The sequence below is a fragment of the Ambystoma mexicanum genome, chromosome 7q (assembly GCF_040938575.1).
Source record: "Ambystoma mexicanum isolate Mex_15411 chromosome 7q, UKY_AmexF1_1, whole genome shotgun sequence".
Classification (NCBI taxonomy): Eukaryota; Metazoa; Chordata; class Amphibia; order Caudata; family Ambystomatidae; genus Ambystoma; species Ambystoma mexicanum.
In genome coordinates, this window is record NC_090941.1 from 786,479,801 (window position 1) to 786,499,412 (window position 19,612).

Consider the following 19,612-nt stretch of genomic DNA (forward strand, 5'->3'; position numbering starts at 1 on the left):
TCACTCCATCGATCAGGTCAAGTTCAACATCCAGATAGTGAATCTTTGGTGTGCCTATTTCCATTGTAAATTTTATCCTGTCGTTGACTGAGTTGATATACATCAAGAATCTTTCCAGCAGTGCCTTGTCCCCTCTCCAAATTACAAAAACATCTTCGATGTATCTCATCCAACAGACCAATCTTGGGCCCCATTCTTCATGGGTGGTAATGTGTTGTAGTTCCAGGTGATGCATAAAAATATTTGCATAAGCAGGGGCCATTGCAGAGCCCATTGAGGTGCCTGAGGCCTGTAAGTAAAACTGGTTGTTAAATCTGAAGAAGTTGTTATGTAGGATGATTTTTGCCAATTCCAGTACAAAGGTTTTCTCTATTATGCAATAATTTTCTCACAATAATGCCCATTGCAATGCCTCAATTCCTTTGTCAATTCCTTTGTCATGTGGGATAGAAGTGTACAGACTTTGTACATCCAGGGTTACTAGGATATAATTTCTTTGTAAATTCTTTATGTTCTGTATGATGTTAAGGAAGTGGATAGTATCCCGGAGGTAAGTGTTAGTCTTCTGTACTATTGGTTGAAGAACCTGATCCACATAAATAGCCAAGGGGTCAAACACAGTCCGTTCCAGCTACTATTGGTCTCAATGGTGGTTTAGTCAGTTGCTTCTGAATTTTTTGGAGCTGGTAAAGTACTGGCGTGATTGGATTAATTTTGAGCAAATATGTCTTAGTTGTTAATGTGATCCAGTCATTCTCAAGGGCTTTCTCCAATGTCGATTCTATCATGGTTAAGATTCTCGTGGTTAGATCTTCATCGATGGGTATGTAAGGGTTCCTATCATTCAGAAGTGCAAGGCTTTGGGCATTGTAGAAGCTGGTATCCATTACCACTATAGCTCCTCCCTTATCTGCAGGCGTGAGAGTCAGTGTGATATCTTCCGACAGGTCTTTAATGATCTTGCTCTGATGTTTCCTAATGTTGTACTTCCTTATTTTGTTGTAGTCTTTTTTTCAATTGGTTCAGCATTTGTGTCTCAAATACTTTCAATGTTGTGTTCTGTATTGGGGGATCGAATTTACTTTTAGGCTTCATCTCTAAGAATTCAGAAGTAATTGGATGATCCACTGGTGACCGTGTAGCAAAGAAGACTTTTAACCTCATTTTTCTCAACAGCCTATACAAGTTTACACAAATACTTTAGTCTTCAGCATATATAATTTTTCTGTAGAGTCATCTGCTCCAGTAACCTGGGAAACCACTTAGGATGAATCCACCACATTCGAGGGAACATCCATCTGAATATTTATGATAAACACCTTATCCTAATAAATGATTACCCCAGGCATAGAAAAACCTGTGGGGCACCAATGAAAGGTAGGGACAGTCTTGTTGTAAAAACTACAAATCCTCATGAATGTTAAAGTTGGTGAATATAGCACTAAAAATATTCCCATTTTCTGTTATTTTCTCTTTAGTGGGAAGCAGATTACCAGGAAGAATCTGATTATGAACATATGAACCTTACAGCCTATAACATTGAATATTTTGCTCCTGAAGAAGAGAAATTGCTTCCCGAAACGCGTTGAGCCATCTGAACAGTAGTTAGGCCTCTACTGTACTTAATATGTATATATTGTTTGATTGAAGACATGTTACTATATGATGATCAAAAATTGGTAATATTGCTGAATATAGACTGGCATGTACTAATAAATTGGACATTTGTTTGTTTAAATCGATAATTAAGTGATCACATTATTATTTGTACAGTTTAAGAAAGATTGCAAGAAATTACCACTTAGTTGTTTACAATAATAATTCTTTTTGTCAAATTAGTTTTATAATCTAAAAACCTTTATTTATCTCTTCCTGCTTAAAAAGCAGTTCCAACGTCATTAGTTGAACATATTATGGAATTAGACCTTCATGAGTATTACATAACCACATTCTTGAACTAATTGATTGCCTTTGGCATTAACCCGAATGTGCAGGGGACGCGAGTGATCCACAGCCCGTGGACACTTTCTTTTCCTTGTTTTGTATCACTTCCTAGTGTCAGGGTAGTGTCTTTCTCCTCTGCACCTCACTAAATATATATCAGTCTTATAGAATTTTCAATACAACCAGGTGTGCAGACTGTGTACTCATTCTTTTTTTATATCAAAAGCATGACAAGGTCAATAAAGTCATCTCCTATGCAAGTAAGACTTTATCCTCTGTGGAGGAAAAATTCAACGATTGTGAGAAGGCACTCTTGGCAATGGGGTGGGCATTGAAAAATGACCACCCGTTCATCCAGGAGGAGCACATCATTATGAAAACTCTGCACCAGCCTTTGCAATACCTCCAAAGTGACAGAATCCGGGCAGGAAATGTAAGTAATTCCAGAATTTCTTCCTGGATTCTGTCCATGCAAGGCTTTCCTGTGAAGGTCAGATATGGCCAAAACAAGAAGAGTCCCCTTGTGCAAGTATTGGCTGACTTGCATGATTGTGCCCGAGAAAACTGTCTCGAGGACGAAAGTCTCAAAACCCAAGACAACATGGAGGCGTACCTGAATTCCCTGCACAAGGTCTATGAAGAAGACACGTGTAAGGGGATTCCCACAGTCTATGTGGATGGGTGCTCCTACCATGTTGACATCAACGGGGAAAAAGTGGCCTGCGTTGGGAATGCCTGGGTGAATGATGCCAAGGAACCCTCTGCTGGGTACAAAATCAGTCGCTACAGTAGTCAGGTGGCGGAGTTGATGGCAGTTCACCAGGCCTTCCTCACTGCCGTGCAACACTGACTCCACAAACTGGTCATAATCACTGATTCAGATTATGTCCAGAACGGGTTCGTGGAGCACCTGATCAACTGGAGAATCAGAAGCATGCTGTGGGCCAATAATAAACTACTTAAACATGGCAAGCTCATACAAAATATTGATGATCTCGTCACCTCTAATAGGATGGCCATCTACTGGAAAAGGATTAAGGGTCATTCCAGAATAGAGGGGCCGGACAAAACTGGAAACGACCTCGCTGATCAGTTGGCCAAAACCAGAGCCATCCAGGGGGATCTCCTTGAGATCAAGTCCCTGTTGGTGGAAATCCAGGTCACTGATGTCACCAGATCCCAGACAAATGCTCACAATGAACTCTCAACTGCCCACTGGAGAAAGGAGATCCCAGGTGCTGATTTAATTACGGCATAAAAAAGGGGATCCGATTATTGGACAATTTTACCAACACATCGAGGACCCCGTGAACTTTCCTCTGACTGAAACCGATTACATTGGAAAAGAGGATCTCAGGGAGTTGATGAAGTTTCCCAAAATGTTCCGAATCCAAGATGGTGTGTTGGTAAGGAGATCCATCTCTGGATGTGACCAGTGGGTGGTACCTACCTCATTCCGAAGCCTGATGCTGAGTGAAGCCCATGACTCAGCCACAGCCGGTCATCGGGGTTTCACACGACACGAAATTTGTGGGAGGTTGCATACTGGCCACACATGGGGCAGGACCTTGACCAATATTTGAAGGGGTGTCTTGTGTATGCACAATTTCAGCCAAGTTCACTCACACACCAAGCTCCCCTCCAGAAGAGGGGGATAACACTGCCTTGGTAAGATTTACAAGTAGATTTCATTGGGTCCATGATTCGCTCCTCTAGGAGGAACAAGTACATGTTAACAGTAACATGCTTGTTTACCAAATGGGTGGAATGTCTCCGGGGCCAAATTGCAAGGCAGAAACAGCAGCTGCCCTGATGATCAGCCACATCTTCTCGCATTTTGGCCTTCCCCAAAGGATTGAGTCAGACTGAGGAAATCACTTCAACAGCGAAGAGATGACAAAGATGCGGGAGATACTTGGGGTAAAAAGGAAACTCCATATTGCATACCACCGATCCTCAAGTAGGCGAGTTGAGAGGTACAATAAAACCATTGTGAGCATTCTCAAGAAGTTTGTGGCAGATACTGGGCCAAGTTGGGACATTCGATTACCCCTTGTCCTGATGGCCATCAGATTTACACCATCTTCTGTGACCAAAATGTCTCCATTTGAGGTAATGACTAGGCAAAAAATGTGGCTACCTCAGCATCTGCTCTATAGAACACAAGAGCAGACACTGATAAACGCCTCCACAACACATGAATATGTTAAGAATCTAAGAAGACACCTTCAGCATGCTTTTGCGTACACTCAGCGGAATCTGGAGAAATCGGCATAGGGGATGAAGACCCACTACGACTTAAAAACTAAAAAAGAATACCAAGTAGGAGACAGGGTCTACTTGTACAATTTTCAGATGAACCAGACTAAGGAGAGAAAATTCCTCCCCTCCTGGCGCTGTCCCTATGAAATTGTAGACAAAATTGCACCTGTCGCCTACAGGATCCGCATCGCCAAAGGAGAGCTGTCAGAAGAGAAATGGGTCCACATCAATCAGTTAAAAAGTTGTCACCCCAGGCACACTTTGCAGCTGATTGAGGAGCCAAAGGAAAATCAAACACAGGAAACCTCACAAGAATGAGAAGAAAGAAGAAGAAAAAGCAGAAGGACATATGTAGGTGCATAGGTATATTTATGTAACAGGGAGTATTTTCTTTGAGTTTTACTGTAATAATGAAAAAAATATGTTTTAAAAATCAAATGGTTGATCTTGTCCAGTTGGGTAATCTACTTGGTGTGATGGTAAAGATGAGAAAGGTTTATGTCCTAGAAAATTGTAATTGTAAGAATTATTCCGCTGTTGGAAAATATCCTAAAATCTGTTTTTCTCTATCTCCTATTAGATAAAAAACGTCATTATCTCCTAGGCTGGCGAGGACCTGCCCGGGGACCTGGAAAGGGCAGGAAGGAAAGGCAGTGCCGCTCCATACCCTCCAACCGAAAGACAGAAGGAAATCCTGGTGTGCCGCTCCCTGATGAAAGAGAACTCTGTCAAATGAACCCCACTCTACAACAAAAACTGCATTTCAGCAGTTACCCAAAAATGGCTGTGCTTTTGTCTGCTGAGCACATATGGGGCGAGTGTTCAACACAGCCATCCCAAGAATAGCTGCATTTTGTTTGCATTCACGTAAATCTAGAGAAAACAAATCAAATTCAGAATGGCTGTGTATTGCTGTTCTGTCATTTAAACATTCAAGGATGCACAGAAAATGACCTACATTTAAAACGGCATCGCACTGGTGATACTTTCATTTTTAACATCACAAAGTGTTGTTCTATTAAAACAAAGCCCTATCCGTGTATTTCATTTTGAACACCATCAAATAAGGCCATCTCTCTCAGAACGGCATTGTTTTGTCAGTAAAGTTCATGAAAAGCAAAAGAATTCTGCTTCAAGTCTGCACGGCTTGGATTTACTTTTTGAAATAAACCAACACACGCAAAGAACTTCAAAGGAAAGATGCTCTCTTGCTTTGTGTCAATTACCAAGAAACTATTTTCATGCATATCTCTGTGTTCCGAAACTGACCAGATCTATAAAAAGCCTTTCAGAAAGTAAATGCAAAGGAAACTGTGTGCAGTGAAAAACCACATCGGGTGAAATCAACATGAGAAATAAAAATGAACCCGTGTAAATCTGTTGTTGCCAAGCAGAAAATGACCTTGGGAAAGCTAAATGTGAGATAATACTGTAGCCTGCACAGAAACACAATTGCACATGTGGGGAGGGGGGCTGCAAAGATATATATAGTGCTCTGTTTTTCGACCCAAAAGACAAATCATCCTGGTTGAGGCCCAGGAATTTCTGTCAAACCAGTTTGGCAGCAGGGCTAATTCTGCACCTACCAGTGACTAAGGCTGCAAGGGCAGGTGCCCTGTTCTTATGGACCTAACAGTGTGATAATTACAGGTTCTCCCAGATTGCCAGGCAGAACTGCTCCCAAGGACAAAGGATGGGGGGGAAGCCCTGTGTTTTGCCTCGGAGGTGTGATTTCCTCTCCATTCATCCCCAGAATCCACTGGAGGACTTCAAACAGGGAGCCATGGAAACCCTTGCGCAAGCTGACCCAGGGAAGACAATTTGGATTGTGGGGGTGGCAACGCCGCCCACATCTTTGGCAAATCGGCCTCATTGACAATGCAGGACATTTATACTTTAAGACATCTTTCTTTGCAATTGGAGTAAGCAGCAATGTGATATTATGACACTTTTAATGTCAATTTGGACAAGCACAATACGACTATGTGCCGTTCTCTGGCACGTGTGGAACTGAAATGGTAGGAAAAATGCATTTCTAGGGGAAGCATAAATGGGACAGATATTAAACTTGGGGAAACTATGCCAAATACTATTATGCTTATGTGTAGCCATTTGTAGAATTTTAGATAATTTGTTTCTCCTGAAAATGGCGAAATTGTGCCCAAGGACGAGGGAACATCGCACAGAATTGGCGTTCGAAACCAGCATATTCCTTGTGAAATATGGGATCTGCCTATCTGATTTTTATGATGGTGACTATTGTACATATGAGGTTTTTGTTCCATAACTTATATTGGTAAAAAGTAACTGTGGTGAGACAAAGCAACTCATAAAATGCAGACACATAAACTGATGTCACCTCCCCTGAATGAATCAGCTCAGAGGTCGGTGGGACGACCGATATGCTGGCCTATCCTAGGATAGGACTAATTCTTGGGTGCATCCGCCCATATTCTAAAATTCTATGATGTCACTCTGGATATTTAAAGGGTAGACAGGGAGACACAGGGATATTCAACATTCAAAACTCACCCTGCAAGATCCAAGACGCCAGAACCAGTTCCAGAGGCAGCTGATCCCATCCAGGGAGAACCACCTATTCAGAACCACATTCATCCCAATAATCCAGGGAAAAAGGAGGAAGGGCAGTTGAACCCTGAAGGAGAATCCAGTGACCAGGCACTTTGCCCAGCTGAATCATCCTGCTGTTCACAGTGACCAGACTTTGGCCAGCCTTTCCCTACCAGGAGAGCCCAGCTGACCTAGTAACCAGATCTCTTGACCTCGCTGACCGTGACCAGATCTGTGGCCCCGCCATCTAGAGACCCTGCTGGCTGTCCAAATTACCAAACCCAAGCTTGCCTTGTATGTATCCATCACACAGTACCAAAAAAACCTGCATATCCTGCTATTTTACCTTGCATCCTGTTCAAACCTTATTCAAATCCCATAAAAACCCTAGTCATTTCCCAACTTGAAAGTATCCTCTGTTCACCCTTTTTCCCTAGAAGAATCTGTGTATGTCCATAACTGTTAGCATATTTGTTCTTATTTCCTTCAGTTACCTGTGTAAGTCCCTAGTATCATTTAGAATAACTCAAGTAATTTCCCTATAAAGAGATTCAAAGTGATTTGGTTGTAATTCGAACTCAACCTCTCCATGACAAGTGCCTTTCTTTAACAATTATAGTCTTTAAAATATAGTCTCAAAACCGATTTTGCCCATGTATTTGCTTTCCTTTGAAAATCCGATTTGTTTTTCCCATAAAAAAAACCATGTCATCATCCCATAAGAGTCATCCCTTCCCATTAGTATCCTATCTGTTCTGTGTCTTTGTTTCACATCCCAAAAACCGATTTCAGATTTTGATTGCTAAGGCCATTTCCTTAGCTATTTTCCAGTTTAAAGCCTGTTTGAAATAAGAAATTGCGATTCTGCCGCATGTGATTTTGTTGCATTGTTTTCCTCCCAAAATCGATTTCCTCACCTGTGTTCACGTTGCTTTAGTACCCTGCTCAGTAGCCTGTAAGCTTCCTTGTCTCTTTAGTACAGCCACACAAATTTCTGTCCTATCTATCCAGCCGCAAATGTAAGCGTAAACAGTGAAATCCGTGTGTGCCATTTCGCTCATTTTGAGTGTTTTCATTTTGGCCTCCCATTCTGGGGTGGTGGGTCGAATTTAGAATTTCCTCTTCTTGCTGACTCCTTGCCACTGCTTTCCATCAACACAGAATGTAGTTAGCAGGTGTTTGGGGGAGTGTTGCAGGGGGAGTGCATCACCTATGTACCATAAATGCTTGCAAAGAAAAGTGATTTTATTTCCATTTCTATTTAAGATTTATGTAGATGATGTCAGAAAGTTGAATTAATTGTATTATAAGATTTTGCATTTCTATTGCCACACCGTGGTGGCTGCTGCCGAACATTTCGTTTTGCTCTAATTTTCATTTGGATACCAAAAATAAATAAATATTTCTTTGTTACACACCGGCCTGGTTCATAGGCCATCACGACACAGAGTGTTTGTTAAGGTGGGTGTGAGATGGGTTGGGTGCCTGTTCAAAAAAGAATCCAGGGTTCAAATAATAAATATTCAAAAGGCGTGTTTTATTGCACGCCACCTTCAGTGTCAGTGGAAGAAGTCTCTGGCTGGAGTGTGCCGTGTCTTCAAATCCGTTGCAGCCTGGCCCATCATCTGTGCCATCCTCCGTCTGAGGCCTAACACATAGTCCCCCGCTTGCTGGGCAGGACCTGGAGGGGTGGTTTGCAAACCTCTGATTAAGGCAAGGGGCCCCCTCACGGGATGTCCAAAGAAAAGCTCAAAGGGGCTGAAACCAACACCCTCTTGAGGCACTTCTCTATAGGCGAACAGCAGTCATAGTAGGCGGAGATCCCATTTCCTTTTTAGTGGCTCTTCCAAAGCACCCAGCATGCCCTTGAGAGTTTTATTAAATCTCTCAACCAGACCATTGGTCAGGGGATGGTAGGAAGTGGAAAACTTATATGTTACTCCGGATTCCTTCCACATTGCTTGCATGTAACTCAACATGAAGTTGGATCCTCTGGCAGAGACCACCTCTTTAGGGAATCCAACTCTGGTAAAAATGCCCAGGAGAGCCCTGGCAATCCCCTTACCAGTGATGGTCCAAAGATATTTAGCCTCACGGTACCTGGTGACGTGATCAACCAGGACCAGGGTGAACCAGTGTCCACCTGATGTGGGAGGGTCAGGTGAACCTACAATGTCAATGCCAACCCTCTCAAATGGTGTGCCAACCACTGGCAAAGGCTGCAGTGGGGCAATGACACTGCCTTCAGTCTTGCCAGACAACGGACAAGTGGGACAGGTCTGGCAGTGGGACTCCACTTCTACTCCCATCCGGGGCCAGTAGAAATGAGCAGAGAGCCTTTGCTTAGTTTTCTTGGTTCAAGATGACCAGCTAAGGGCACCTCACGTGCCAACTGAAACAGGAAGGGCCTGTAAACCAGGGGTACCACCAACCTCTTGAGGGCAACAGGTTTGGGCTTAGTGGGCTCACTACAAAGGAGCACACCCTCCCAATATATTTTGAAAGACCTAGGCACTTCATGTTGTGCCTGGGCCTGTTTTTTTAGACCCTTGAGAGAGTGGCACTCTCTCTGACCCTAACAGAAGTCTCTGTTAGAGGGTCCGACTTCAGCCAGCAGGCATTGAAGGTCTGGGTGATCCTCTGGGTTGAGCACCTCTCCCACAGGAGGGTCTTCTGGCTCTTCTCCCTCAGGAGTTGAGTCTCGGGTTACCATCAGGTGCCTGAATCCCAGTGGGTGCTGCTGAAGCATCAGGAAGAGAAGGAGTCCCCTTCACAAAGGTGGCCTTCTTCCTCTTCTGTCTTGCCTTGGGTTTCCCCTTCGGCTTGGGTACCTAACTGGAAGTCAGGCCCGGTGCGACCTGTGACCTAGTGACTGCAGCAGCAGTCAGGGGTAGACCATCAGAGATCAATCCCAAGTCCACTATATCAGTCCCCAACAAAATGTTAGCAGGTACGTTGTCCTGAACCAGGACAGTAAGCTTTGCTTTCTTGTCCGCAATCATGATGGTGCCTAGGACAACAGGGAGGCGCACCAGCTAACCAGCTAACCTGGTAGTTCTCAGAGGAGCATTACATAGTCCTCTGGCATGGGCAGGGTCCGGTCCACCACTGTTATACTTGCCCCAGTGTCTCTCAAACCAGTAGAAGGCTGGCCATTCAGGAGGACACTTCTCAAAAATCTACAGGTGTTTTGTGGGATTGTAGCCAGTACTTCTGCGCACTGGTCCCAAGGCCCAAGGGACACTAGGGGAATCTCTGCAGGAACAACAAATGTGATTCCTGTAGGGGAGGGGAGGTCATTGGCCTCGACCTCGGGCATGAAGTAAGGGTAGAACAGGCTGACAGCCTGATCTCCAAGTGCCCTACCTTTACACTTGGGGTCCCCCTTCTTGTGGTCCAGAGGCCCACAGTCCCAACAAATGCCAGGAATGCGAGGTACGGTACTGGAGCCCCTGGGAGCCTGCTTTGCAGCAGAAGGACCACCACTCTTACTCCCACCCACGTAAGACTTATCCCCACTAGATCTTTGTGTCTTAGGAGAGGAAGGTTTAGATTTACTCGACTGTGAATGCTTTTGGAACTTCTGAGACTTCTGAGAGGCCCCCTTCTGAGAGGTCCTTGTCCTTCCCACTGGGTTCCTTAGGGGACACCCAGAGGGAGACCCACTTGTCAGCTAGCCTGGTCAGCTTAAAGGGGTCCAAAATGTTCTGGTCAGCAACATACTGACACATCTCTGGTGAACAGGCTTCAGAAAAATGCTCAAAAAACAAAAGGTGGGACAATTCAACAAAAGTTTTCACCTTGTATCCATCAATCCACCCCATCATGTTCATATGTGCAGCACTCACCCAGTCAACCCAAGACACATTCTCTCTTTTCTTAAATTCCCTGAACCTTTTAAGGTATTGGGTAGGCGTCTTGCAAAATTTGGCAATCAAAGCAGATTTCATGCACTCATGCTGACCCCTTTCTTCCACACTCAGTTTCAGAATGCAGTCACAACCAGTCTGAGGCACTCTACTTAATAAACACTTAGCCCAATCTTGTTTATTAACATCATGGATTCCACAAGCCATTTCAAACGGTTCAATCCATTGGAGAATATCAGAACCCTCAATTTACACACCAACCAGATCTTTCATAAACTTAGTGGCAGGGGACCTGACACTCTCAACTGGTTTTTCTGAAGTCTCCACTCTAGCTTTCTCTAGCTCGATTTTCTGACATTCAGTGTCCTTGTTTTTAAGTTCAAGACCCCTATCTTTGAGAATCACTTGCTGTGCCAACTCCTTCTTAAATTCAGCTTCAGTTTCCGACTTTTTATATTCAAAGACCACTTTCATCCTCAAAAATTCAAGTTCCAAGGAATTCCCTGAAGAAACAGAGCTGGCTTTCGGAATAGAGGCAGCAGGAGAAGTGATACTCCCAGAAACATATTCAATAACAACCCCAGGGGCAGGGTCCTCAATGGTTGCATCCCCCCTTCTTCAAGAGCATCACAATCAGTCTAGTAGTCCACCAGGGCAGCTATCAGCTCAGCCCTAGACCTATCTTCAAAGTCTAACTCCCTGGATTCACAAGCACTCTGGAGAGCCTCTCAGCTCATCCTAATCAATTTACCATTTGCAATAGATTCTGTTGCTTGGAATGTAGTTATCTTAGTACACACCACTAAACCTTAGATTAACAAAGTGCATATTTTGTAAGTGGCAAGGTTATACACTGATTTTTAAAACAATTAGCATCCCACCGCTGCCACAGTGTAAAAACTGGAGGGGGGTTTCTGCATTCCTACCCTCTATATAGCAGAGTAGAAGCACAAAGCACCCCAGCCAAGATTCTCTATAGGGTAGTTATGGACGAGCAAGCAAGGGTTAAGCTCTCAGGAGGTGACACAGACTGGTTCTTAAGTACAGTGTAGTCCCCAAGCCCCCACAAAAGAATGTCCACACACTATGCTAGTTGATAACACAGTTCTTTATATAAATAAGGTTCAGAATATATACACAATCAATAACACACTTTGTTCTCTGGCAATTCTATAATGGCAAATATATACAATGTCTATCTGGTACCACTCTTATCTATTTACTCCTTTAAAATGCACCAACTGCTGACAGTTCCAATGGCATACACATCAAATAGCAATATGAATCAACATCATACATAGGAAGGAAGACAAGTTAGGTTAAACAATGGCGGAATGCTTTGTCCTGCTACTGAGACACAGTTCTGTGTGAGGATCCCCCCCACCTGGGCAACCTGTAAGTGTATTAACAAGCCCAGCCCATATATGTTTAAGATAGTCTTGCTTCCTGCAAAAAATGTTCTACTACCCCAATGTACCCGGTTTAGCAGAGTTTCTTCGACCATCCTCGTGGGTGAACTCTCTTTAAAGCAGGAGCCACAGGACGTTGAGATTCCTCGAAGAAATGTGAACACTGTCGTCGAGAGAGCAGCTTCGACTTTCGCGGTGCTCATCGACGATCCGTCTTGGACGTCCGGTGAAGATGAGGCGTGCAGTGCACCTTGATGACAAGAGTTTGTTGCCACAAAGATGATTTGACGAAGAACGTAGGCCCAGCAAAGGGCATCATGTGTCAGTGTTGGCGTCGACAATCGGGACTCGACCACGTCTGGCTTTTGGAACTTCGTCAGTGTCTTTGTGGACTTCAGGTGGCGGGAAACCCACCGGCAGATTCACCTCGGTTCGTCAACGACCTCGACTTTCTCTGGCGGTACAAAGCGGTCGACGGTGATGGCAAGGGAGTCCTTGATTTCAAAGTGTCTTAGGCAATGGAGCGCTGCTGCTCCAGTCGACGAGGTTACAGCGATCCTCCGAACCTCGGTCGACTATAATGGTTGTCGACAGCCTCGACATCCTGGTGCTTACTTCAATGTTTCTCGGTGGAACCTGTCTCCAGTCAGCAGCCTTTCGAGGACTGACTTCCAGGGCACCTTGAAGAAGATTAGCGCTTGCACAATGTTCCCTCATAGCTCGGGACGAGGTCTCCTAACCAGGTCCTCTGTTGGAGACACGACAACTTTCAGATTGGCGAAGGAAAGCAGCAGCAATTCTTCTCTTCCAGCTGGGCTTCAAGGTGAAGCATCAAGTTTCGACTTCAGCTTCTGAACAATTCTGGCAAGTGAGAGGTCCCCAGATATACTGCTCTGTCTCTCATTCACACTGCTGAGAATCATTCAGAAGTGCATTCAGCAGGAAGGCAGCCAATCAGGCTCACAGTGCATTCAGGCCATTCTCTTCCATCTAGACACCCACAACAAGGAATGTGGATTGGTGCAAGCACCCGGCCTTTCAGCACACCACACTGCATTCATACCAGTTTCGAGCATGGCTGTCTCATTCATTGTGTCATACACCAGAAACCAGATACCTATAACATGAAATGTATATTGGTCACACACTCCATTCACCCAGGTCCCACCCCAAGGGTGTACCCACAACATAAAGTCATTGGAGAGGCACCCACCAGTCTGGCCTGGACTTTCCCACAATACCATATATGAAACTTCCACCCAACAGCCAGTCAGGCGAAGGGACAGAGTCAGGGCTTCCCGGGACCTTGGGAAAACAAGGTAACAGGCAATAGAAAGAATAGGCCACAGGGGCCATCTTGCCTACTATCAGGAATCAACTGATCCCAATGGCAGGGCTGGGTATCCAAAAATGGAGGATACCCAGAGCATCTGTCAATTTCAGCATGGAGCTGCCACCAGCCCATACCCTTCTCTGTGGGCCACACACAGGTGCCCAAAACATACACTAGGGGAACAGGGTTGTTATCCCACCCATGGGTGCCATAAGGGTATCCCAAGGGTCTCTGTTCACCATAACCAAAAAGAGGCAGAGCTGAGCTGCCAGGAGTCCCACATGGACTCCTGTGCATAAAACAACACAGAACACACGATAAAATAGTATAGGACACAGACATGGAGGCCCTGTCCCTCCAATGCATTTCCAGCATCACACTGATGAGGAAGAGGTGTTGCCTGAAATGTTTAATCCTCATGACCATCCTGAACTCCAAAGTTTATTGGTAGAAGGTGGTCCTGATAGGTTTGAGTTTAGTAAGGGCCACCGTGAGTGCCCATATTCGGAAGGCCCAAGGACACAGGCCTGCTCCCACCTTGAGGTGAACCTCCTGGGAAGCACAGGATATATTGGGAAGGTGAGCCCACAGAGTCTACAGAAGGAGACCATAGGAGGTTGGTGGTTCCCCTTCATGTAAGACCCTTCCTCTTGCAGCTGGCGCATGACGTCCCCCTTGCTGGTCACCTTGGCATCAAGAGAACCAAGCAAAGGTTAGCCAAACACTTCTACTTGCCCAAGATAGGGGTCCAGGTAGTCACTGCAGGAATTCTTGCCACCTGCCAGTTATCTAGTAAAAGTGGCACAACAATCCACGCTCCATTGGTATCACTCCCAGTTGTGAGGGTACCAATTGAAAGGGTAGGGATTGACACTTTTGGCCCCTTGACCTTCAGACATCCCCAGGCAATAGGTTTATCCTGGTTCTGGTCGAGCATTCCACCAGGTATCCTGAGGCCATTCCATTAAAGACTGTAACTGCCAAGTCAGTTGAAAAAAGCTTTGCTTGGCACATTCACTAGGGTTGGATTCCCTAAAGAAATTGTATCTGATAGAGGCAGCAACGTTATGTCCCAGTACATGCAAGCCACGTGGAAGGAGTGTGGGGTTACTTACAGGTTGTCCTCATAATATCACCCTCAAACGCATGATTGGGGCTCTGGAAGAGCACCAGGGTAGTAAATGGGATCTCCTTCTTCCATGTTTTCTGTTTGCCTACAAAGAAGTACCTCAAGAGGGGGTTGGCTTCAGCCCCTTTGAGCTTCTTTTTGGTCACCCTGTAAGGGGACCCTTGGATATAATCAAGGAGGGGTGGGAGAAGCATACTCCCACTATCACTACCAATGTAGTGGACTATGTGCTAAGTCTAAGGAAGAGAATGGTTCTCCTGACGAGTCTAGCTAGTGATAAATTGAAGGCTGGGCAAGCTCTGGTGAAACACTGGTATGACCAGAAGGCTTCCCTGTCAAATTTACACCAGGCCAGCAAGTCCTGATCATGAACCCTAGAAGGACTAGAGCTTTACAGGATAAATTGTCAGGCCCTTACTCAGTAGTGGAGCCACTAGGTGAGGTAAACTATTTAGTTGACTTTGGAAGGGCTGGTCAGGCTCCAAAGTGTTCCATGTGAATAGACTGAAGGCTTTCATCCCAAGGGTTGAAATGGCTGCACTGCTGTTGGCATCAGACGTAAAGGAGTAAGAGTCAGAACCGCTTCCAGATCTGTTCCAGGGCAGTCCTTCAGACGGCTCCATTGAGGGTGTCAAAATGGCCCCTCACCTGACTTCTATTCAGCAGGATGAGGTGAGAAGTTTGCTGAGGCAATTCTCCCCCTTGTTTCCCTATCTCCTGGTTTGACGCCTTAGTGCAAACCAGGGGTGATCTTGACACAGGAGATAGTGCACCTACCAAAAATAGGGAATATAGGATGTCAGATAAGGTGAGATCTTACATCAAGACAGAGGTCAACAAGATGTTAGATATTGGGGTGATTGAACCCTCTAGTAGTCCGTGGTCCAGTCCTATGGTTCTGGTTCGAAAAACAAGGTTCCTCTGAGTTGAGGTTTTGTGTGTATTACAGGGCTCTGAATGCTGTCACCAGGACAGATGCACACCCCTTGCCTAGAAGTGATGAGCTGGTGGATACCTTGGGTGCCTCCAAGTACCTCAGCACATTTGACCTCACTGCATGGTATTGGCAAATAGCCCTAGCAGAACATGCCAAGGAGAAAACAGCATTCTCAACTCAAGAAGCCCTTTACCAGTTCAGGGTAGTGCCTTTTGGATTGAAGAGTGCACCTGCCACTTTTCAGAGGATTGTGAATCAAGTCCTTAATGGGTTGAATGAATGCTGTCTTGCATATCTAGATGATATAGCAGTTTTCAGTGCCACCTGGGAGGATCATGTAAAACACCTTAGAATTCTGTTACAGGCTCTTCAGAAGGCCCACCTGACCATAAAGGCCAGCAAGTGCCAGATTGGTCAAGGTGCAGTGGTTTACCTTGGGCATGAAGTAGGTGAAGGGAGGATTCAGCCTCTACCCAGTAAAGTACAACCAGTACAAGACTGGCCTACCCCCACTACTCAGATGAGAGCCATGTTAGGTCTCACTGGGTAGTACAGAAACATCATGGCAGACTATGGTACCATAGCTGCCCCTCTGACTGCTCTCACTACTCATAAGAAACCCAAGAAGGTTTCTTGGTCTGAGGAGTCTCGGAAGGCCTTCAATGGCTGAAAAGACTCCTTGTGCCAGGCCCCTGTTCTCAGGACCCCTGATTACAAAAGACCTTTTATTGTGCAGGCGGATGCCTCTGACACTGGGATAGGTGCTGTACTATCACCGGTAGATGAAAAAGGCAAGGAACACCCAATTTGATTCATAAGTCGCCAGTTTAAGGACAGAGAGCTCAGGTGGTCCACAGTAGAGAAAGAATGTTTCTTTGTTGTGGGGCACCTACCTTTATGGGACCCACTTCACTGTGCAAACTGACCATAAGCCCTTAAAGTGGCTCATGAACATGAAGAAAGAGAATCCTAAGTCGCTCAGGTGGTCCATAAGCCTGCAAGGGTTTGGCTTCACCATTGAGCATAGGCCAGTTGTCCAACATAGCAATGCTGATGGGTTGTTCAGAATGTTTAACCGACCTGAACAAGAAGCTCATCCAGGAGTGAATTAGTTACCCCTGTCCTTGTTCTGATAGGGGCGGTGTGAGGAAAGACTTCCATTTATGGGTAATTTTCCCTCCAGTTGCGTAGCCCATAACATTTTGCTGTTGTCTGACCCTGACATTTGCCAGTGGAGCCCAGCCTTCTGCTGTACTCCGCTGGGCTTTTGCTCATTTTGTTATGGGGAAACTGACATGCCTTTAAGATAGTCAGTACTGGGAGACTTTGCTTCACTTAGTCTTTCACTTTGTTGCTATTCGTTAGTAACATTTTATCAGTACACGAAGTACCGTACAGTACAGTGCGCTGGTGTCCCTTTTTCATTTTCAAGGCCCTAGACACCCTCAAAGGATTTTTTGGTGAATGTACAGATTTGCCTTGGAAAGAGCTGGTGGCAGCTGTTACTTTTTATGTGTTTTAACCTCTTTTCAATGGTCCAAACCGCGTTTACCACATTTGGCCCAGGACAGTGGCCAGTGTCTAAAATGGTCATGCCACGAACTCCTGTGTTCTGTCGTTTGGCCATCTTGTCCCTTTGCCTTCCCCAGGTCCAGCAGACCCGGGACATTCCTTATTTGGTCATCCAGCCCCCCGCGCAAACCAAAGCTTTCGCAGGATTCTACATGCCTTGTGTGTGTGTGCGCCCAGGATGTGGGCTGGAGCTGTCTAGTACCAATACACATCCTGGGTGCCAGGATGTCTGGTATGCTGGGAGGACTAGGACCACTGTGGTCCGTGACTGGTCCTCGTCTGGGATGGCTGTACGTGAGCAGATCTCCTATTGTTTTCCCTTCGTTTGGCGCAAATTAGATTTTGGATAAGCATCTTACACCCATTCCCGGTCGATCTTCTGAGTTCACACCAAACTTAATAAAGGAGCCAAGTATCCTGAACCAAAGAAGCAGAGCCGTGGAACCGCTGGTGACCTGCTGGAAGGTTTGGCACCCTGAGCCGACTGTTGTCCCGTCGGACCCCCTGTAATCGTTCAAACCTAGAAGGCCTGAAAGTGCGCTTTGACCCATTGGAATAGTGGGACCAACTATTCTCTGCACCTCCAACTTAACCTATAAGTGAGCCTTTCCAGGTACCGCTGCTGTCTCACGTTTTGACTTTAGCCTTCAGAGACTGTAAGCTCTGGGTATAATGCACTCTCTGGAGTTAAGAGAGTACGCCTGAACCCTAGCATACGCGGTCACCGTGTCACCCAGCTGTGGTGATGAACATTGTGGGTGCCTTATTGCTGTGCCCCCCTGTGTCCTCAGACTTGCTATAGCAGAACTGGCCTGATCCCTTCATCAGGAGTGGATAAATCGCCACTGTCTCACCACAGAATCATTCCTGGACAGCAGCCCCTGAAAGCAACAGAACCGCGCAACTGCAGGGCTTGAACCTGGGACCGAAGTGGACTCGACTGCCAACGTTTGGTCTGGAGTGCACCGAGGGTCGGTGAGTACTTGCAACCCTTACCGCTGGCCACTGGTGCATCCATCCATTTTTACGCACAAGTGTCCCCTGAGGACCACACTTCTTTATCGAGGTAGCCTCTTCTACCAAGCTATTTTCAACTCTTGGATCCTGTTATTCCCTCTTGGGGAGACCCTCCTCGAATAGTGGGAACTTATTCTTCACTGCCTCACCCACATTTCCTGATTCGTTACAGCCCCTTGAAGAGACCCCATTTTGACTTAACTGCACAATCGCTTGCGCCGGCACCGAAAGTACTTTTGAGCTCAAGGCTCCACTCAGCTGAGGGACTGGACTGCCTCTTAGCTAGGGTGAGAATTGTGAAGGACTGCCACAGAGATATTCACACTGTATATAACACTTTCTTTGCAGGTTGTGGAACTGTACTGCGTAATATACCTGTTGGCCATTGGTCACTGTACATATGTTTGCTAGATTAGTGTTATGTTGGTTTTGTTATTACTGTTGAATAATTACTTTGTGTTTGACTTAAAAGGCCTTTAATAAATGTATTCATATTTTTGATATACACCTGACAGAGTAATTTGTGGTGTTGTATACTGTGTGTGCTCAATGTGGGCTTTCGATCGCCCTCACCCCTCCTGAGACCTAGTCTTGACCACTGTCAATGCTACCATGATTGGTCTGGCTTGTCCCGATGGTTACCCTGTTCCAAGTAACTAGGCTGGCCTTCTGAACCTCTTCCCACCAGGTCAGAGTTCAGAAATCCATCTTAACAGTACTCACCTGAGCACTCCAGTTTCTTTGCAGGACTGGAGGACCAGGATCATCATAAATGATCCACTTAGAAGGCAGCCATACTGAAACACTTGTGTATAGGCGCGACATAAATGCCATATCATATCATACACCCATAGGAACCCACAAGAGGCCCATAAGGCTGCATATAACTTGCAGTATGGGGATGCCTAGGGAGTTTTTGCTTGACCTAAAGAGCGCATTTTCTCAGACTTCCCGGCGGGTGAACACAAATAGTAGGGAGCTCATAACTACATATTTCCATGCTCTCCCGAAATACATAATGACTCAGTTGGTGCGTGACTTTCAAGAGCATAGGACCCTGGATTGGGTGATTGAACAGGCCACCAGGATTTATGAAGTCCAAAAGCCTGCTGATAGTAAAAATACTGCCAAAACCCCCAAACCATCTAACACCCCTGCTGCTGCAAAGGTGGTGGAGGAAAAAACTACCCCTCCGTTGGATCTGGAGACGAAGGGGGGCCTAAATGTAACCCTCTGGCCAACAAGCAAAATGGAAAGCAGAAGGGACCCCTCGACCCAGCCCAATCGAATGGTAGTTAGGCAGGGGCCCAGAATAATGATCCCTCTGACCCTGCCACCTATATAAATCCTAGGTACAAGGGTACTAAACCAATCCTGGGATATGTATACACTCCCCCGGCCCAATGGGAGGGAACTAATCAGGTTAAGTACTTCCCTCCAAACTTCCCTCAGGAGAGAACCATCACTCCACCTCACAATCTGAACTTTTTCCCCATACATCCCCCAAAACCAGAACTTCCAAAACAATTCTCCTCTCTCTCCCGGGTTAGAGGACCATATATCCCTGAA